At 42.0% G+C, this 22753-nt stretch overlaps 1 protein-coding gene and 1 long non-coding RNA gene across 3 annotated transcripts in view; one reads left to right on the plus strand and one right to left on the minus strand.

Annotated features, from left to right (window-relative positions):
• Window positions 1–22753, minus strand: part of SLC7A11 (solute carrier family 7 member 11) — a 96360-nt gene that overhangs the window by 68352 nt on the left and 5255 nt on the right. The window lies entirely within an intron of this gene.
• The window catches only part of LOC310714658, a 42151-nt gene continuing 40182 nt past the window's right edge, over window positions 20785–22753 (plus strand). For both annotated transcript variants that reach the window (XR_014529932.1, XR_014529933.1), the window contains exon 1: window positions 20785–20945. This is a non-coding gene — a long non-coding RNA (uncharacterized lncRNA). The remainder of the gene's footprint in view (window positions 20946–22753) is intronic.

Raw genomic sequence — 22753 nt, forward strand, 5'->3', positions numbered from 1 at the left:
CCACTTACCACGGAAGCACTCAGCAATAAGCAGGACAACATAAATCTTAAAGACAGGATGCCATAGAAGTTTTCCCTGTCTGTTGGGGATTGGCAGGGAACCTCGAAGGCACCCTTTACTCTGGAAATCTGAGGGATAAGATACATATAATGTGTAGTTAAGTGTAACTTTGCCTCAACATTTTAAAAATAGAAGGCCAACAGTCCTTTGAGCATGACAAGAAGCCAGCAAGACTTGGTCGCCTTCACATTACTGGGGGCATCAAGAACCATAAATCCTATGAGCAGGAGACAAAATGAGTGCGGCAAACTGTCACCACCATCTCTATGTGGTAGAACATCTTCTTGACAAACAGAAGTTTTCAGGTTCGATTCCTGGCATCTCCAGGTAGTTCTAAGGAAGACCATCGGAAACCCTGGAAAGACACTGCTACTGTAGACAATACTAAGCCATATGGACTGTTGGAATTAATTTTATCAAGAAAACCAGGGGTAAATGTCTAAATAAATAAATGTAAAGACCTTTCTAAAAAGTGTAGTTTTACGCAGTGACAAAAAAAAGGTAAGTAGGGGAAAGAGAGGCAACAGCAGCAGGGTGAGGCAGGAAAGAAAGAAGTGGAGGAGACTCAGGCATCGCAATCTCTTGCACCAGCCCTGGTGGTCTGAAAATTGGAAGCAGAGGTGAACAAAGTGTTACATTGTCAGATACCTCTATTTTGGGATAAGGGAAGTAAGAGCAAGAAGGAAATGTTGGTGGGATGAAAGAAGGTGGTGCATTTAGTTTCCCCCTCTTTCTTTCCCCTCAATCCGTTCAAACTTTCCATGGATTGCTGTTTGTTCCAATTCAGCTTTAAAGAACAGGTTTTCCTGGAGCAGAAAAAGTTTGTACAGACATGGAGCTTTAAAGTGCGGACCATGCCTGGAAAATACAGAGGACAGGTAAGTGTGGATAATTAGACTGTGAGAAGTTTGTGAAAAGAAAAAGAGGCTGGTGAAATTGCTGGAAGCTGCCCTGTCCCAATGGAACAGAATGAGGTATAAATGTATACATCAATAAAATCTTGAACCACAGACCAGCAGGGAAAGCATTAAGCACCTCCAACCCAAAATGTCAGTGAATCATTACATGTAAATATACATCACAGTACTACAAGGATATGCCAGGTCTGCAGCCTAAATTAAACAGGTTGGTCACAATGACCATTTTAGATCAGAGATCAAAGAAAATATGTTGACAAATGCTGCAGGTAAAAGGACATAACTCAGATGGACCTTTGGTGCAGCATGCATATAGAAGACCCAGTGTGGATGCATTATTCCTGAGACATAGGCTTGTGGAAAGGATCCATGTGGAAAGGATCTCCAAACTGCTAGGGAAGTATGCATACTTACAGCTTTAGTTCTGTTTTTCTTCCCTCTGTCTTTATGATACATTTCACTGCACAATGCACAAAATGCCTCTAACGTGCTAAACACAAAAGTGACAATAAAATTTGTCTATTGTCTCCTGTTTAGGAAATGCAAAGACGATTGTGTATAAACAAACCACTTCACATTGAGGACATAATTTCATTTGGCAATGCTGTATTTCCAACTCCTGGTTGTGACATATGGTGTCATATTGCATCAGCCCATCACACACGCCACCCTCAGGATCAATGGCATGCAGCTGAGTGATGCAATTGAATCCTGACATCACAGCTTTATGATAGCTGACATGAGATGATGGCCTTACAGCGACCTTACAATGGGAGTCTTCTATAGGCTGCCAAGCCAGATCAAAGACTTGGATGATACCTCCCCAGGGCAGATTATAAAACATTCAAAAGTGGTCATGGGAGACTTCAACCACCCCGCTATCTGTTGGACCTCAAACTCTACCAAGAATGCAATGTCCGACAAATTCCTCCATTCCTTTCTGATAATTTTGTTTCCCAGAAGGTGGCAGAAGCAACAAGAGGATCATCTACCTTGGACCTGGTCCTCACCAACAGGGAGCAACTAAATAATAATAATAATAATAATAATAATAATAATAATAATAATAATTTATACCCCGCCCTCCCCAGCCAAGGCCGGGCTCAGGGAAAGGATGTAATGTCTCTGTATCACACACTTGGCTGCAATATGTCCTTGCCATGTTGTAACGAGAAACGTTTGTTGGTATCTTGGACCCGAGATCTCTATTAGCTTCATTAGCAGGAGAAGCAATTTAACCTGGTTACTCAAGTGTTCTGCCAGACCTCATTAAAACTTCTGCATAGCTGGCATTATACACCAGTGAGGCTATCCCAAATATGTAAGGAAGTCTATCCCAATTGTTGGAGGGGATGCACAGTCAAAGGTACATATTTCCATATGTGGTGGTGTTGTGACATCATCAAACCCTTCTGGGATGCTGTCTTCAAACAAATAAGCTTGATATACAACAAAAAAATTGAAATGTCCACTGCACGAGCACCACTTGGGCTTAGGATTCTGTCTGCTCATGATTATCCAAAAGATGACCTCTTAGCCTTTCTATTGACTGTTTCTCATATGGAGATAGCCAGATGTTGGAATACCGGTGATGAGCTGAACATTGATTCTTGGTATAACAGAGTATGGTCAATAGCATTGGCTGAGAAACTAACATGCCAGGTGAGGGTGGCAAAGGGCAAACACAATCCATATTCCTTTATAATGTATGGCAAATGTTTATTGAATACATAAATTGTTCAGACTGTGGCAGGAATCCACCCTGCACTCATGGGGAAATGTGGCGTGATCTCTTAGAGTAATCAAATGAAACTTTAACACATGGCATGATAAAAGTCCAATTTTATCAGCACAAATTACTTGCTGTTTACTAGATTCCTGTAGGTAGCCGTGTTGGTCTAACGCAGTCAAAATAAATATAAAACTAAAAAAAAATGTCCAGCAACACTTTAGAGACCAACTAAGTTTGTTCTGGGTATAAGCTTTTGTGTGCATGCAACTTAGTTAGTCTTTAAGGTGCTACTGGACAATTTTTTAAGTTTTATTGCTGCTTACTGTTATAACAACTGTTTTCTCAAAAATTATCTTCTGTACCATGAAAATAAATAAAATCAGTATTAAAAAATGTTCTGCCAGCAGCCATATAACAGCAGCAAGCACCTAGGTTGGGCCTGTGATGTGGTTACACAGCTGTTGTAACCCAGGGGTTCTGCAGTGATGGTATGCAAAGTAAACCCGTCATAAGGCCTGCCCCTGAGATTGCTGTCACTTCACAGCATTAACCATCATGGTAAGGAACAGGAGTAGTCATGTTGCAGTGACTCTCCAAACATATTGCACTACGTGCTGGGCCTAAAAAGCCAGTCAAATAAGCAAAGTGGTGATGCAGAACAAACTTCCTTCATTTTCTTCCTCTACCCTGGTCTGAGTTCATATTAAATTACATGATTAATTGAGAAAAAAGTGGAAAGGATTATGCCGGAGGCAGCTTGATTAAGGTGCTTACAACTTACATGTATTTGCACTGTAGTTCTACAGGGCAAAGCAGCTACGCAGAATTTTAAAATGGCAATTACTACCTGCCATAATGATTGCCCTGGCAACTTCATTCAGTATGTGTATTTGCATGGGCACCTATGCTTCCAAATGAAATGACTGAATCAAAATAAATGAATGAAACAAGCATGGATTGAAGACCAATTAGCAACACAGAAATCCAGCAGACCATTAAACCACTGCTTGATGAAAAACTTCAGGACTATTTCAGGACAGTGGTAGAAGTAAGAAAGAAGAAAACAAATTTTCAATGAATGATGCTTTTAAATAAGAGCAAATAGGTATATCAAGCCCTTTCTCACAGCCAAATCCAGAATTTGTGGGTAGGGGAGAGATATGATAATATTACTGCTGAAGCAGAGGGGGTATCCAAATTCTGTTGACAAAATGAAAGAGAATCCCTACTCAGCTGTATATTTCCTCTCTTTGTTGTCCTTCTGATTTTTATCTTCTTTTTTTAAAGACATCTCCACATATTCCTTCTGGGTCACAAAGACATCTTAGCAGCAACAACAAAAATGGAGTTTCTCTGCTTAACAAGAATCACACAGCTAAACTTCAAACACAGCCAGATGGAGAGTCAAAAGGCTATTGTAGGATATTGATTATTTTTAAGCTCCATCTTTCTAGTGGGGGTCAAGTGCCAGTATAGGTTCTGGCAGCCCTGGATCCTTAGGACTGATTTACTGATTTGATACAACATCCCTATGGCGGCCGGCAGGGGAGGTATGGCTACCAGTTACAGGCTGGAGCAAGCGAGGCAGTAGTTTAAGAAGCCTTTCCCTTTGATGGTGGTATAAACAGGAAGATCTTTGCAGATCCAAGCAAGCCCCTCCTAGACAAGTGTTGTCTGCAAAACAGAGCCAGAGTGCCTACCCACTTCCTTGATGTTACTGAGGTGCTCTGCCTTGTTGTCATACTGAGCATATTCTAACTCCTTGTGCTTAAGCCCCACTCTAAAGTTAGACGTGCAAAGTGAAGGCTTATGGAAGCACATAGAGGAAACAAAACATGGGCTACATTATCATACTTAGTCAAAGGCTCCATTATCTTCCAGGTTTGCGGTGAAGCTAGAAGGAATGATGGCATGATTATTCAACTCCACAATAGTGTCAAGAGAAGCATTTCAAAAAATAATGTTACACGCCTCCAAGTGGTGTGAGATTCCAGGGATACAAGGTGCACTTACCAGAGTCTGTGTTCTTTTTTAGACAGTGAGGCACAGTGGAGACTGTGGTATCTTTATGACATATGGTTGATTTACACATACATACAACCTGTGCCTACTGGGAGGAGATTGAGCATCACATCCCAAGCAGCACCAGCTTTCTCCAAAGGCAGCTGCACCCCTGCCCTGCAGCTTGCCTTTCCCAGAGAACAGGCACATTCCAATTTGATAATCAAAGCCCTGGTCTCTTGTAACACAGAAAAATGCCCACTCATCTGCATTCTCACACCTAGTTCTTTGATGCTTTGTTGTGCTAAACCCCCCCAGCCTCTCACCTCAAAGAAAATTAAGCTGACTCCATTACCTTTGAGCCCATGTTGATTTCACAGGTTTAAGGATGTCTGCCACATGGCCCAGCACACAGGGTCTGACTTAATAAGCCTTCACACACACTAATTAAAATGTTAACAGCAGTGGCGTAGCGTGGGTTGTCAGCACCCGGGGCAAGGCAAGTAATTTGCGCCCCCTCAACCGTGGATTTGCGCCCCCTAACCCTAACCCCCAGATGTTGCGCCTGGTGCGGCCGGGGCCCCCCCCTGCACCCCCCACGCTACGCCACTGGTTAACAGGGACTATCACACAACAACTTAAATACACATGAGTCTAGCTACTACCTCCAAAAAAATTAGCTTGGACACCCCCAAACCTTAATTCAATTCTAGCACCTATAAATCTATAACATTATGATCTAGGTCATATGGATTCCCAGTAGCATACAGTAAAACTTTTTCAGAATATATTAGAAGTTCTATTATCAAGAAAACAACACATCTATGCGATCTGGAAAACTACCTTTCTCCTTGATTGTTTAAAAGGAAGTGTTAATGATGAAGTATTCACTATGCCATTAACAATAGTACCAGCAGGTAGTCGGAAGCTAGTAATAGCAGGTAATAGGTTCAGTCCCCAGGGTCTCTAGTTACAGCTGGGAAAGAATCCTTGCTGGAAATTCTGGAGAGCCACTGCCAGTCATTGTACACAGGCTAGAAGGGCCATTGGTCTCACCTGCAGAAGGAGCATGCCCTGTGCGGGGCGGGGGGGGGGAGCCAGAGTCCAAGTTTACTCACCACAGGGTGAACCACTTCTGCTGACTCAGTATTGGAAAAGAATCCTGTGTCTAAGAGTGCTACTGCCTTCCACCATCTCCCAGCCTTAAATTAGCAAGTCCCAAGGGAGAATGAGCAGCAGTACATATGGTTAATTTACATTTTCAAGCTTTTATATAAACCACCTCACATCAGCCAGTTAAAGAGCCTTGGGAATCCAGAGGGAAAAGATGAAGTCCTATCATAGATTTTTAAAACTGAAGAGGCCAATTTTAAGGAAAGACCATGCTAAGCAGTAATGTGCCCAAGGGAAATATAACAGAGGTGGTTTTGCTCACTCTCTTTCTTAATGACTTAAGAAAAGGACACTCATATTCAAATTCAATGAGCACAATTTGCTTATTATCAACTAGCGAGCTTTATAAGCAAATCCCCATGGACCCTATGAATCACAAAAAGGAGGTAAAAATATGACTAGTAAAAAGTCTATATAAGCAAAATTCAAGAGAAAACAGAAGTTATAAACTACTCTGGCAAGATGTTGAGACTCTTGCTTAGTGTGTACTATAAATTGTGATGAACCACAGAACATAACAATTCTACAAATGGTATCGTTTGAACCTAGACACCCAGGATTTTCTCTTCTTCTTCCTTAAAAGGCAAACCAATGTTTCTGAAGATCCTGTTTGGGAGATTATTACCAATAGAGGGGTGGCATCTCTTAGGATCCTTTGCATTTGTATCAACTAGCCCGCAAGTTTCCCCATTTTTTCTCTTCCACTGGTTCTGATGAAAGCTTGGCCAATAGATATCCTAGACACCAAGGCCCCAGGGCAGAAGTGAAATGGCTGAATCTACTGCAGATAATGGCATGTGCACTATAGTATACAGCTCAGGTTCTGCAGGCAAGAGGATTCCACTGAGTCTCATGCTGATTCTCATATGTGTGCCCTGCCGGTTTTTAATTTTACAAACTTAGGGAAGCCAATTAGCAACTTCTTACATTCTTACTCCTTTCTTTTACAGAGTACAGAAGCAAAGCAGTCTATGAAGCTTCACATGCCATATTTCTTACTGAGAAGTCTTTAACTCATTTCTTTAAGCACCCATTTTCTTGCTAGTGTGTGACCTCATGTCACCGTGCCAGTAGTTTTCATAGCCCTAGGAAACTCCATTGTGCTCTAATATGGAATGTAGGTGTAATGCAGACAGCCGACGCCAGCAGCAATCTCAAAACTAAATAATTATGCCAAGCCTTCTGAATTCACTGAATGGTTTACACAGCCGTACTCTATGCTGCATTCGAGAGGAAGAGACTGAAAGCCAGAACAAAAGTAGACACAGTTAAACCTATTAAAACCAGCAGCTTAAGGCCTTTGAATTTTATGTTGGACTATGGCCACAATATCGAGCAACATGCATGGAGATAAAGAACCCAATCATAATATCAAAATTAGCAATACTGAAGAAAGTTTTATTCTCCAAATGCCAAAGCACTCTTGTTTCACAAATAAGATTGGGCTACTTCCGGATGACCTATTTATTGAGCATTCATCGAGAATTTATTAGCATGAAGATAAAACTGTACCAGCTATCTATTTGAAGGCAGCTGAGATCATAGAATCACAGAATTGAAGAGTTGCTAGACCCTGGAATGTCTCAGAAGCACCCACCTTCCCTATTCCCATCACAGCACTTTTACTCCCGTGCACATAGGCTCCATCTATGTGGGGCCATGGGGACCCACAGATTTTCATTTAAGGGGCCGCCCCACCCCCAGTTCTACTTGGTGGCATGACCTGCGATGTACACAAGTTACATCGGCACACCCTGTGCCCACACTGTCACATGATGCAGAAATAAGGGGAGATTAACTTTAATTTAAATTTACAGGTAAAAACCAAGCTCAGCTTTTACAAGTAACTTGCACTTCTAATTAGTGGATTTTATCTGGGGAAAAACTTAAGGCATGCACTACTAACAGACATGCCTGCACGGAATGATATGTTTTTGAATGATGAAAATTACATGTTGCTCGAAAGACTGTAAAAACCTATGTCTTCAGCAAAGAACAAAACATAATAATTAGGGTTTTTTATTATTATTAAATCATATTCAACCTACCACTTCTACAGCCAAGGTGGCCTACAGGCAAATTCTAAAAAACTGACTAGATACTAAAACATTTACATTCACAGATTGCCATTCAAACACATGACTGTTCTGTGTTAAAGCAAGACGCATGACCACCCTCTCTTACGCATGAGAAATTGTATTACGTTCGATGGTCCTTATTCCCTGGCAAGTGTGTTTAGGACTGCAGTCCTAATAGGATTTATTATGGAATTTTAATAGCATTTCCACAAGATCTTTCAATGAGGTTTCCTACAAATCTTAATATATAAATGGGGAATCGTTTAAAGTTTAACTTTAGGGTAGATAAAAGTTTGGGGTCACTTTCCATTGTCGCTTACGATTCTAGATAGCATGAAATTGCTAACAACCCACAGCTATGCAGAGTGGAAAAAGAACTCCCATCCTCACAGCGATGGCATCATGCAAGCCAGCAATCCTTAAAAGAAAATAAATTTGCTGTGAATGCCTGTCGGTGTTTTGCTTCCAGGAATTTACAGGATTTGGATTACAATATAATTGCCTCAACATGCTTTATTGACCTACTTTACAGCTTTCCTTAAGTGAGGCTAGAAGCATGGTGATCTCTTTTGTATGTTTTAACATTCACTCATCTTGGCAAGCTCACAACAAGAAAGAAAAGCATGAAAGTCACACAGTGAACATATTTAAAAAACCTTTTGATTTATTTCTCCAGGAGAGGAACACCGAAAAACTTATTACAGTAACAAGATGAAACTGGTGGGAAAGCTTTTATTTCTCCGCTTTGTAAAGTCTGCAAAATGCCAGTACTGTAGTTTAAAGTGCTCAAAATATTTGATTAGCAGAGTTTGGTTAAAGCTACGATGTAGTCATTAGACTTTGCAAAAAGCCTTGATGGAATACGTTTCGGCATTCTGGTCTCTAGATTAGAGTGAAACTTTGGAACCAAATCACCCCACAATTCTTAACTTTTATTATGATCCATTTTGCACATCACAAAATATTGGCTCATGCTTTTGCAAAATGACAAGAATACAAAATGTACACATATAAAAGATAGAAGTGCCCAGACAAATCAGGATTGGTCCACACTTCTGCTTGTCCTGTGCCTAGAAAGCACAGGCCTGAGTGGTTTTAATTGAGATTCCTGCATTGTGGGGGGGGGGGGTTGGACTAGATAACCCACAGGGTCCCTCCCAACTCTACAATTCAATGATTCTGTGATTCCCCTTGCCCTGCTCTTTTCCCCAGGGAAAACCTGTTCTTTGGTGCTAAATTGGAGCAAACATCAATCTGGAGAAAACCTGAATTGCGGTTTGCTCCAATTGGGTGCTAAAGAGCAGTTTTCCGTGTGGGGAAGCAGTGGGACAAGAGGTGTGGGATGTTAGCATCCCAAATGCCTATGTAAAAGGTTAATTCCAAGAACTGTAGAACTCTGTGATGTCATATGCCAGTGGCAGTTACGGCTGTTGGTAGAGTTATGGCAGTTAGTAGAAGAGTCTTAACAGAAAAGCAGGTATGTTCTGTTGTGCTGTTGTTTGCCTCAGCGTCAGTATCAGTTAGTCTCTAATAGTTTGATCTATGTAACATGTTTTAGTATCACCTACCTGCATTGTATATTTAATCGGCAACTGCTAAGTAAAAGTTATAATGTTAAACTTTAAACTGAGAGTGTCTTGTGTGGTTTTTCTAGGTGAAAAAAAAGAACTAAGTAAAGGGTCAAACTAGTAAGTCTCCCGCATACTCTGCAGATGGGAACTAGAGTTTAATTTCCACAAGAGGAAGTGTGATCAAGCCCTCAGATAGCTGCTCCTCCACACTTATTTGCCAACCAATGCCTGATGTATAGGTAAAGGTAAAGGTACCCCTGCCCGTACGGGCCAGTCTTGCCAGACTCTAGGGTTGTGCGCTCATCTCACTCAATAGGCCAGCGCTGTCTGCAGACACTTCCGGGTCACGTGGCCAGCATGACAAGCTGCATCTGGCGAGCCAGCGCAGCACACGGAACGCCGTTGGTAAGCGGTCCCTATTTATCTACTTGCGCCCAGAGGTGCTTTCGAACTGCTAGGTTGGCAGGCGCTGGGACCGAACGGCGGGAGCACACCCCGCCGCTGGGATTCGAACCGCCGACCATGCGATTGGCAAGTCCTAGGCGCTGAGGTTTTACCCACAGCGCCACCCGCGTCCCGCCTGATGTATAGAAGTGGGCAAATCTTTCTGTGAATAACAGGAATACAGCATGAACTAGATGTTCACATTTAATGATGAATTACCCTCCTCCCAGTGGATTAGATGATGAATTTCTGCAGCAGTGTTACTTAAAAGCTTTCTTACATGCACAGATGGTGCAAACCTGCCATACCTAGACCGGCTGCTGGTATCGCTAATGTTGAATACCACTCATGGGGTGTGGTGTACTAGTACTATACTAAGTACTAATGTACAACCCTTCGATGCAAACACATGAAAGTTGCATACGGTTTGCATTGCCTAACCTCAAAAAAAAGGATATTGTGGAAAAGGTTCAGAAAAGGGCAACCCAAATGGAAAGATCTGTTTATGTGGTTGCCACCTAGTGGCCAAAGGTAAAAAGTGTTTTTAGAGGGGAAAGTTGCAGCTGAGCATAATTGAGGCATAATTGTGTTCAGATCACAGAATCATAGCATTGGGAGGGATCATCTAGTCCAGAGCTTTCCAAACTGTGTGTTATGAAATGTTAGTGTCTCGGCTGCAGTGTGTAGGTGTGCTGAGTTCCCAGCGCTCCTTCCAGGGCTGGTTTGCTAGTAAAACTGAATTACTGTTGCGAAATGATGCACATCTAAAAAGTGTGTCACCAACATAAAAAGTTTAGAAAGCTCTGATCTAGTCCAACCGCCTGCAATGTAGGGATATGCAGCTGTCCTATATGGGGATCAAACCTGCAACCTTGGCATTATTAGCACCACTCTCTAACCAATCGAGCTAGCCAGGATTAGGAGTGCTGCCAAGATGGATGCCAGACTAAAAACTGCATAACAGAAACTAGGAAATAAAACCAGTTATTGCTCATTTTACGGGTGTAGCTTGCATACATTATAAAAATAAGAGGGTGGAGAAACTACCCTGTGAGAGAAAGTTACAGCATTTGGGGCTTTTTTAATTTAGAAGGAAAATAGAAGAAGAAGCTACATGACAGAAGAGTATAAAAGTATGTGTGACCTGGAGAAAGTGGATCGGGAGAAGTTTGTCTCTGACTCTCATAATGTTAGAACTCGTAGACGTCCAATGAAGCTGAATGTTGGAAGATTTTGGACCAACAAAAGTGTTTCTTTACAGAGTGCATAGTGTGGCATTGATGACCACCATTCTGGATGGCTTTGAAAGAGACTTATACAAATTAATGGAGGATAAGGCTATCAGTGACTACTAGCCACAATGGCTATGGCCTGCCTCCACTGTAGGATGCAGGATACTTCTGAATAACAGTTGCTAGAAACAGCAGGAGGGGATAGGAGAGTGTAAGAGGATGGCACATCATGATATGGCTAAGCATTCTGAGATATTAGTGTGGTAGAGAAGAACGCAACACAGGCATGTGTAACATGTAGTTCCATTCACAAAGCATGCCTCATGTCTAGGAGCTTGTATCATACTGTTGCTCTAACTCAAATCTTGCCATCTGATTAGATAAGCCAACCAGCTTACAGTGTATTTGTCTGTGAATATGTGTGTAAGGAAGAAATTTTTTTATAAAAAAACTGATCCCAAGGCAACAAGAACAGAAAATGTGCATTTCTGTTAATAGCATGGATGCAATTATTATGGTTTTTATCATTAAGCAAAGTGCTAAACCTCATACATATTCAGCTTCTCTCTTTATAAATAAAAATTCCATGTACATTGACTTCAAGCACTCTGCATAATGAATGAAAGTTTCAAGAAGTTAGAAACCATACTGTTAATTAGGTAAATGTTATATTGAAGGTAGGAAGGATCGAGGATGTAATTGTCTCCTTGGTCTTCTTATAATTCAGCTTACTACCATTTTGCATGTGTGTATCAAATAATATTTTTTTTAAGGTTTTGGGGTGTCACTTTACAGCAATTTTTATCTTCATGTAGATGTGATTTTTATATCATGTAAATGAGCATTGAAATGGTAGCTGTATGGATGCTCAAAGGACTCTTAACTCTCAGGACTCTTAACTACCAGTAACTCCAGCTCCCAGGATTCTTTGGGGGAAGCCATGATTGTTTAAAGTGTCATCATAGTGCTTTAAATATATAATGCAGATGAGGAGAGAATCAAAGAAAGAAGGAGCAAGACAAAAATTAAGATGGGAGAAGAAAGTGGGCAGGCAATGAAGACTTGGGGAAGTCTAGACTATTGGCCATGGAGCCAGTGCAACACAGACTTGCTATGTCAGATACTGGAGATCTGCAAGATGTGCCTTCTACATAGCATGTCAACAAGGACCCAAAGAGAGACCAGGACTTCTTGATTTGAACTAATCACCCAGTTCCCCAATTGCATATTTCTAGCTCGCATTGAAATGCTGATTAATTTGGACTCCTTTCAGCCACAATACAAGGTCTAATACTGTGACTTCTGATAGTTGGATACAATCACACAGCAATGTATGGGAATCTTTGAGTCATAAAGGGATTGCTAAAACAGCCACACATGTTATCTGTCTCAAAAAAAAATCCCTGCCTAAGAAAAATTGATGAAAGATCTTTAAAGCAGACTCCAGGGAAGTGTTATGGAAAGCAAAGCCATCAGAATCCTCAAATTATTATTCTGATCTTGATTCCAAGTGAACTGGCAGCAGCCTTAAAAGAAACGCAGATAATCATTGGGTATTTAAACCTCTATTAGACAAGAACAAATTTAAACATTCAGTGAAGCTTTCAGGGTGTTAGAAAAACCACATACTATTTGTCACACGTGAACCGTTTTCTAAAGAAAAGTTTGATTATTTTGTTATATTTCTTTAGAATACACACACACACACACACACACACACACACACCCCTCCTCTCTCTGCCTTTTTGCTCCTTCTACTACTAGATTTTCCTCATTTGAAATTCCAGCTCAAGTCAGAGCTATGACCCTGCTCAGCATCTCAAGGATTTGCCTCTAGCCATAATTATACTCACCTTTGCGCTCTCTGCACTTTGCCAAGCGACAACAGCTATAAAATTATCAAGGGGAGGGGAGGAAATCAACAGCATTTTTAAGGGTCACCAAAACAGGTTACAAGTTTGTCCATTGACATTTCCCTCCTGGAAAAGTCAGGGCAGGAGGTCAAAAACATGGCTGACTAACAAGACAGAAGTCAGGAAAAAGGTTATGTGAATAGTAGCATCAGCTGTTAATAATGCAACAGGAAAAAAGCACATTTTTGGACAAGCAATGGAAGGAAACCATACCAAGAAAAGTGGAAAGATGAAAGGGTCATCCAAGAAATTACTACGTAATGTTGAAAAGAAATTACTGTACTGTAAGAGAGACGGGTCTGTTGGTTAAATATCAGACCAGGATTTGGTAGTTTCTCATACATATATACACATAGATATACATATGGATAGCATTCTATTGGATATGAAGAAAACCAGCCTTTTTAATGAATGTCCAAGATGTCAGTCTTACACTCAAAGAAGTCTGACAGCTCATTGTAGTCAGGATTACCTTGGATCATGAGTAAATTTGCAGAACATGTTCCATAGGGCCAAGTTGTTACAGAGACATCTCAAGAAGGTGTTCAGGGTTAGGGTGCACATATAATAGAGTGAAAACATATCAGGGAAATGGTCCCAAGAGGATAAAGGTCAAAGAGGTAAGTCCAGACTCCAGAACAACTGGCTGGTTCTAGGTGAAGCACTGAACAAGGCAAAGGATAAAGAAGTCAAACAGCTTCCAAGGTAACAAAGCCAGAATCAGGGCTGGTGGCAGGATCCACAGGGCCAGCAGATCCACCCTCCAAGGAATGCACCCGCTGCTGCTGCTGCTGCTGCTGCTGCTGCCTAGTGGCCAGAATATCTAACAGACAGAGAACATCTTTGCTCATTGCAACAAAATTTGGGGGGTGGACAGGACTGCAAGTGGATCCTGCTGCTTCTTATAGCATTTCTGCTGTAAGAAACATACAGGGTCACAAACCAGCTTGCCAGAAGTGATGGGTTTTGTGTATGTGTGTTTGACCTTGATGCTTAGAGTCAATGGGCACCAAGCATAGCTGGGATAATAGGCCTGGATAAAAATATAGTCCAGATGCAATGAAGCTTTACTGTTGGACCTTTGGGAATTATTGCTATTCTACACTTAAGGATATCATTTGGTGCAGGATCATTGATTACATAAAGAGGCAGGGACATAATTAGAGCAGGATGACCAAAAATAGAGGCAAGCCTGTCCTGGAACTTATTTCTAAGGAGGTATATATAGGACTACATTGTTAGGGCTGGACTGCAAATCTCTTTAAATGCAATGTAAGGTTTATGATGTACCTGTGAATTGTAGTTTCGTAAGGATAGGGACTTGGGTGGTGCTGTGGGTTAAACCACAGAGCCTAGAGGTTGCCAATCAGAAGGTCAGCAGTTCGAATCCCCACAGTGGGTGAGCTCCTGTTGCTCGGTCCCTGCTGCTGACAACCTAGCAGTTCGAAAGCATGCAGTGCAAGTCGATAAATAGGTACTGCTCCGGCGGGAAGGTAAACGGCATTTCTGTGCGCTGCTCTGGTTTGCCAGAAGCGGCTTAGTCATGCTGGCCACATGACCCGGAAGCTGCACGCCGGCTCCCTTGGCCAATAAAGTGAGATGAGTGCCGCAACCCCAGAGTCGTCCGCAACTGGACCTAACGGTTGGGGTCCCTTTACCTTTACCTAAGGATAGTAAAGTCAGAATTCTGTTTGTAAGCCCCAAGGCCTCATAAAACTACGGTTTCAAATTTCTTTTGGGGGGTGATGATAATTAATGCAATATGAAGACAAGATCCATGTGGATAAATGAGCTACATGCCAAGGAGCTGCCATTGCCCATCGTTCCCTGATGGGTTCTATATCCACAGACACAAACATCTCCCCCTTCACATTGTGTGGTGTTCACTTCAGCAGATCCCACTACACAAGCAGCAAGCATTTTTGCTGCATAAAATGTAAATCTACCTCCTCATCTTCCCGAATAACGAAGCGTTATCTAGTGATTCTTAAACGGCTAATTCCTTTTTGCTGTTCCGTTTTCTAAATTTAGTAGCTGTTCACCAAAGCAATGAAATATTGCCAATGCCAAAGCTTAATATTCATGACTTGGGTATTTTGTTATGCTCTTCACCATTTTTATGCAGTATGATGAATATTTTAAAATGCTGGAAATCAAATATTTATCTCAACATAAACAACAAACCAGCAACAAAAAGCACTAATTATTCCACGTTTCATTTATTCCTTCTGTGTTGTCTTTCATCCTAGTAGATACCCATTTTTTTTAAAAAAAAAAGTCTGTGAAGCTGTAAACTTCAAGCTGCATGACCCAAATGTGGCAGAGCTCAAAGGGGCTTTCGCAAGCACACATCTGTGTAAACTAATTTGAGCCATTGTTCTATGGAAGGGATAAACGGAGCAGGGTGATGGATGAATGGGAGAGAAGTCTGGTTCACATGGCAAAAATCCATAGGGTTCCACAGGAAGGGGCAGGGCAGGTCATGAATAACCTTGATTCCCATTCAAATCCTCCTCACTATTAGCATTAAGCTTCCATCTGGACTGCAGTAAAATGGAACTGGCACCAGCGATTGCTAAACTCCCAGCATCATTAGGAGGGATTGAAGGCATATGGACAAGATAACCAATGGCTTTGCAGCTAGTGATGTTGCTCCATGCTCCTTCAGCATGATCCCAAAATCATTCAAGTGAAAATTAACTTCCTCTCATCCGGCCACCAGGAGAAAAAGAAATAGGAAGAAGCAAGGGAAGAGAGGGAAGAAGATGATTTCCCTGTGAGGAAATGGCTATATTGTTAATCAGAGCAATTTAGGTACAGGCTGAGGGGTTTAACTGAAATAAATGTTTTCTAGAGGGGGAGATTCACCTTAGAGTACAAGATGTGCCGTGTGTCTTTAGCCAAATATGTGAGGCAGAAAAGAGACAAAACATGAAAGATGCAACAGAAGGACAGAGTTCCCTGACGGCTCCTTTTCCCAGTCTAGAAACGCCAAAGGGTTGAAGTATCAAAGCATTTACCTAGTAATTGTGTGTATTCTCCATGGGTGGCAGGAGCCAGGCCCTGAGCAAGGTCTGCATCAGACAACTGACAGATTGTCTCCACGAGAGAAGCAAATGATGGCCTTATCAGAGATGCTCAGGCACTGAACAAATTCAATCTCCCCTGCACTTCTCTTCAAGCTACACCTCCACCTACAGACATCCATCTTGAGTGTATGAGGGCTGGTTGCAGGGAACAAAAGAACTCACAACAAAGGAGCCAAAGAGATGATGGGCCTTTTCTCCCCCTCAATGTGTCAAAACACTTGAATTATATCAGCAACCAATCCTAAGACTCAAGGGGGTGGGGGAATTCTTACTTGCAGAAGAAGCTGAGCATAAATTAGGGCAAATGCAGAAAAATATGTTAAATGTTACGGCAGAAAAAGTAGCTGTATGTGTGTCCGTCCAAACAGCCTGTGTCTAGTAAGGCAAGATATTTCCTACAAAAGTTCCTGCTGCAGCAAATAAGTTAGTTTGAGATGCCTAAGGGCTCCGTTGCTTTATTTAGGCAGCCTTATTGTGTCTCTGTGTAAATATACACATTGTGTGTGTGTGTGCCCACACACTGCCTATTGAATTTTTTATTCTTTCAGAAACTAAATGGAGCTTTTGTTATCATAACGATTACTTGGTTTCATAACATAAGCAATCTGGGTGATCAGAGAAAAGTTCTTCCTTTAGAAACAAAGGGATTTCTTTTTATCAGGAACAGGATATACCTAGCATGATTAGGACGGTGGATTGTGGAGTAACTGCTAATTGCAGGGTGCATTTTTAGCCAAGCATTGCTATTTCCTTTTTTTTTTTTGTAATTGTAAAAATTAGTTTTACAATATGCTCCCAATATTAGCCAAATTATAACATTGACCAATTAATTCCCAAATTATACAATTATCAAAATGCCATTCAACTTCCAATTAATACATCTTAGTTAAAGTGGCTCCCCAAATGGTGGTTTGGGTGCATTTCCGATCTTATATCACTGTGTTCCATAATCTTAATTAATATCAGTTACATTTCAGTTATAATAATAATCCCTTAGTCAACAACTACATAATTAATGATTTCCATTTGTGATGTTATAATATATAAATTTATAAAGCTTCAAGCGAGGAACTCAAACTCAAATCTTTATTTTGCCTTGTGTGTGAAAACTGTTATATCCATGGAGATTCGTCCTGTCCATATATGGTGTTGTCTCTTTCACTTCCCTGCTATTGTTTTTTCCCATAATAGCTTGGGGCGGAACTGAATCTTGAAGTTTCTCAGAAGTCTTATCTGTCCGTCCCTTGCATCTGTGTCTCGGAACAGGCGACAGTCTGTTAGAAACCATTCTGTCTCACTAGTAAAACATTTAGCAGATCTTTGTCATTCTCCCCTTAGCCTAGGAAAAGATAGATAATTTTCAAACGCGCTGATGATTTAACACTCCTTTCCAACTCCCAGAATCTCTGCAGCATTCTTATCACAGCCCCAAAATTCTTTTAATTCCAGCTAGAGATTTATGGCCCAATTAAACCTTATCTTAGATTACATTCCGTCAGTAGCACAAACAAATCTCAGTCTCTTTTTCCTTGTCTGTTGTATTTAAACGAAGGTGAGGGGAATTACTCTGTCTTTCCGCTCTGTCTTTCCAACATAGTCATACTTGAGCTTCCCCTTCCCCCTCCTTTCTTCATTTCAGATCACAAGCAGTTTCCATTTTTGCGTGTTAATATTACTCCAACATCCCTTCCTCACTTGTAAATATTTTTTTGTCTTGCATTCCAGAGAGGGGTTGCTGAACCATAAATATATAAATGAAACTTAAAATAAAATAAAATGGCCTTCCCTCTCCCCAACTGACTCTCACGCTGAAGAAAATCTTATCTCAATTCAAACCTTTGATTCATGTAGCCGATATGTTCCGCAGTATATTGTTGCAAACCTTTTCCATCACACGACGGTATATTAAAGCCAATTAAAGATCCAATTAAAAGGAGAACTTTACTTCTTAATGGTGGCGTAGGAGGGTTTTCGCCATGCAAATTGTTTTTCTACTCAGCGCCTACCTGCCTCCCACATTCCATGCCAGAGCAAGAGCTAGGTACCAAGATGAACTGCGAGTGAAGCCCATTCCCCCTGTCCCTGGGAGGAATTTGCAAGGATAATTTACCCTCTGTCATCCTTGTTTTTCATTTGCCGGCGATCCCCCGCTATCATGGGGGCTGCCTCCATTAAGGCAGGCGGGACCGGAAGCCAAGCATTGGTATCTCCTGGTGGCCTTCATTTCTTTGGTGGAAGTGATCAGACAAAATTGTTTGTGTAACTATAAGTTCTGGCCAAAAAGCTTCCAAGCATGCCCATAGTAAGCAATAGTATTTCAGAAATAACCCCAAGAAAGAGGATGCCCCTAAATCCTCCTTAGTGCCAAATTCTTATGCCTTACTTCACAAATGCCACATTAATTCAAGTTAATAAAATAAGAAGAGCTAATCAGATCAGACTAAAGGTTCATCTGTTCCAGCAACCTGTTCTTCCCATAGATGCCCATAGGAAGCCTGCATGAAGGAAGCAATTCCCAACCAAGCTTTATGAGGAACAGTTGGAGAAGTTGGGTGTTTAGCCTGGTAAAGAGGAGACTGAGAGGAGAGAGGACAGACACCTTCAGATATCTAAAGGGCTGTCACATACAGGATGGAGCAAGCTGTTTCCCCTTGCTTTGGAGACTAGGACCCAAACCAATGGCTTCAAGTTATAAGAAAGGAGATTCCAACGAAATGTCGGGAAGAACTTTCTGACAGTAAGAGCTGTTTGACAGTGAAATGGACTCCCATGAGAGCTGGTAGACTCTCCTTACTTGCTGGTTTTCAAGCAGAGGTTGGTTGGCAATAATAATATTATTATTTTTTGTACCCCACCCATCTGACTGGGTTGCCCTAACCACTCTGGGCAGCTTCCACATATATAAAAACATGATAAAACATTAAACCTTAAAAAGCTTTCCTATACAGGGCTGCCTCCTATGTCTTCTAAAGGTGATATAGTTACTCATCTCCTTGACATCTAATGGTAGGGTGTTCCACAGGGCAGGTGCCACTACCAAGAAGGCCCTCTGCCTGGTTCACTGTAGGTTCTCTTTTCGCAGTAAGGGAACCACCAGAAGGCCCTTGGTGCTGGATCTTAGTGTCCAGGCTGAACAATGAGGGTGGAGAAACACCTTCAGGTAAGTATGCTCTAGTTGAAATTGCTGCATTGCAGGGGTTGGGCTAGATAACCCTCAGCGTCCCTTCCAACACTACTGTGTGTTTTGTTTTGTTTTGTTTTGTTTTGTTTTGTTTTGTTTTGTTTTGTTTTGTTTTGTTTTGTTTTGTTTTTACATTGCAAACTGATGAAGAAATGTGGGTAACTGAACTGTAGATGGGAAAAACGAGGAACGGAAAGAAGCCAAAATTCACCCATCTCTCTAGTCAACAGCTTTATGAAACTCCAAGTAAAGAATTGCTGCAAGATCACCCTTATCAACATTGTTAATTGGCACTCACACTTCCTCTAAAAGGAGCCAGATATGACTTTGCTTTACAGAAAAACACCTCCCACAACAGTGCTCTACTTCAGTGTTTCCCAAACGTTTTTGGGCAACGGCACACCTGTTAGCCGGAAAAAAATCTCGCGGCACACCACCATTAAAGCCCCGCCCCGTGACGTCAGCGCGCAGCGTCACGCCGGGAGGGACGCACAAAAGCGAAAGTTTTTTCCCTCCCCCTTGCCGGGGTGGGAGGAGGCAGCAGAGCGAGGGCAGCTGAGGCGGCGGCGGCGATAGCGGGCGGAGGAGGGGGCGGCGGCGGGAGTTGCTGCTGCTGTTGTTGCTGCTGCTGCCCGGACATGCCGGCCTCCTCCTCCTCCGCTGTCTCGCGCTCCTCCCTTTTGCGCGCGCTGCCCCGCCGCTCGGCACCACCACCGCGGAGCCGCCCCCAGCTCGACGCGGATCCTCGCCGCCGCCGCCGCCTCTCACCGCCCGACTCGCCCGCCTTCCTCCCACGGCACACCAGCCGGTGTCTCACGGCACACTAGTGTGCCGCGGAACACCGGTTGGGAAACACTGCTCTACTTCATGATAAAGTCCTGGGGGGTAAGATTTACAGGAAGTTGACAAGCTTCATAAAGGCATGTCAGAGGACCCACAGCATGCCAAGTTGTTGCCACAAAACTGAACAGTCTTTGTTGGTTTCCGATAAATGAGCTTAGGTGAAGATTTCTTTAACTTGCCATATAATGCTTGAATAGGGCCAAGCACAGCAGGATATAATACCCCACTTTTATTTATTTATTTATTTAGCGCCAAGAAAGGCTCCCAGGGTGGCTTTACATACATTCACTTAAAACAAGGCAATCCCTACCCTTTCAGGGCTTGCAATCTAAAACCATAACGATATCCTTTATCATTTCCTGCCTTCAGTTAAGGATATCACCTTCACTCAAACAATGTGCAAAGATATTTGCATTTCAAACATTTTAGCTCTGTTTGGTTCTAAATATTTGATTATATGTGACAGTAAAGCAAGGATCAACACGTTGTATTACTTTGTATTTTAACGTTTTCCTGACTTTTTAATATTGTTTTCTGCACAATACAATGGAGATGGAGAACCCGAGGCTCTCCAGATGTTGAACCGCATTGCCCAACCTTCCTGTGGGACCATTGACTATGCTGGATGGAGCTGATGGGAGCTGGAGGACCACAGGTTTCTCATCACATCATTACAGGTTATACATTTTTCCTCAGCACAGAGATTCCCAGGTGTGTTGGAAAACAATGTCCAGTTTAAAGATATCAGAATCCTCCCCACTCAAATTCCCAATGTGAATGACCCAGACTGTCTCTATTCTGTACAAGGAATTCAGGTGCATGCCAGAACTTAAGGTTTGCACAATGAGAGTGGATTGAAGTGCTCTGTTGCCCTAGTGCAACAAATCCAGTTTTTTTTAAAAAATGACTTTTTGCAGTTAGGAAAGTGATGGGGAAATGCACTGAAAAAAGCATGGGATGAATGAAAAATTAATAGTAAAAAATGTAGATATCCCGCAAGCAAATCTGGATGGATGCAGGATAAATGCTCCTTGTTGTATAACCACCCTGTAAACAAATCAGAATGAATTCTCAATAAAAACTAAGCATAGTCTAACCCCTGCAAAAACATTGTGCAAGGAAATCAGGATGTATTCTGAATTAACATGTTTGCAGAAGCCCCTACAAATATTGGATACCCCTCTTCTTGCCATATGAAATTCTCTCCACACCACTGGAAAGGAGCAATTGTTTTCCTGATCTGATGCCCTTGGTTGTAAGAAGAAATAAACGTTCCGTGTAGTTTTTTCCCTAGAACAGCAATTACCGGAAAAGGAAAGAGGCAATAACCCCTTCCCTGAAAACCCTCCCTGCAACAACACTTTCTCACTTCCTGCTGCTGACACTGCTGTTTATTTACTGAAACTACTTGCATGCAGATGGGCAATATGAACAATAAGATCTAGTCCTGGAAAGATGCTCTGGAGGTGGCTTTCCATTTGACTGGGTGGTGAAAATGGGAAGATCAGATGCAAAATTAGTTCACATGGCATTTGGCACCGATGCATGAGCAGTCTCAAAGTGAAATAATGATTGACTTTCTGATCATTTGTTTGAAAAAATACTCTGACTGCAACTTCTTTGTGTGGCATCAGAAGCTGTTCCTGAAGCTTCCCCTTAATTTGGGGAAATAGTGAGACCTTTGGGTATACAAATAAAATAAAATAAAATAGGTGGCAACATAGCACCTTTAGGTTTGGGCACCAAAACAGCATTTGCCATCCTAATGGCCACTATCAGGAGAGAGACAGGGAAATGAGACCCTATTGGTTCTCCTTGACCTCTCAGTAGCTTTTGACACTATTGACCATGGTGTTCTTCTGGAGTAAGGCAAGAAGGTAGGAGTTGGATATACCACATTACAGTTTCCACTCCTACCTGCAAGGTCGCTGCCAGAAAAAAAATGTTGGAAATTGTTGGAAACTGCTAGGAAATTGTTGATTGGCTCCATGGCTTTGGGGCTGGGGCATCCCACAAGGGTCTATTCTGCCTCCTACACTATTTAACATCCACATGAATCTGTTGGGAACTGTCACTCAAAGATCTGAATCATGGTGTCATCAGTACGTTGATGACACCAAGCTCTCTATCTCCATTGAATAGGAATCAAGGAAGCTGTGATGTTGTTGGATAGATGTCCGGAGGTAGTGATGGACTGAATAGGGGCCAATAAACTGAGGCTGAATCCTGATAAGATGGAAGTGGTGTGGGTGGATTGCTTCTGTGTCCAGAAATTAGGTGTGCAGCCTGTTCTGGGAGGAGTGGCACTTCCCCTGAAGTAACAGGACTGGGATTACTCCTGCATTCCAACTTGTCACTGGAGTCTCAAGTGGCTTCTGTGGGTAAGTTGGTCAAAAGGGAATCCCCTGAAGCCATACTGAACACAAACAACCCATTCAGTGTTTTGGATCCTGGAATGTATGCAGGTTTCTAGTAAATTCACTTTAGGGAGATGTGAAATTAATTGCAATACCTTTCAA

This window comes from Podarcis liolepis (assembly GCF_965112155.1).
Source record: "Podarcis liolepis genome assembly, chromosome: 9".
NCBI classification, from domain to species: domain Eukaryota; kingdom Metazoa; phylum Chordata; class Lepidosauria; order Squamata; family Lacertidae; genus Podarcis; species Podarcis liolepis.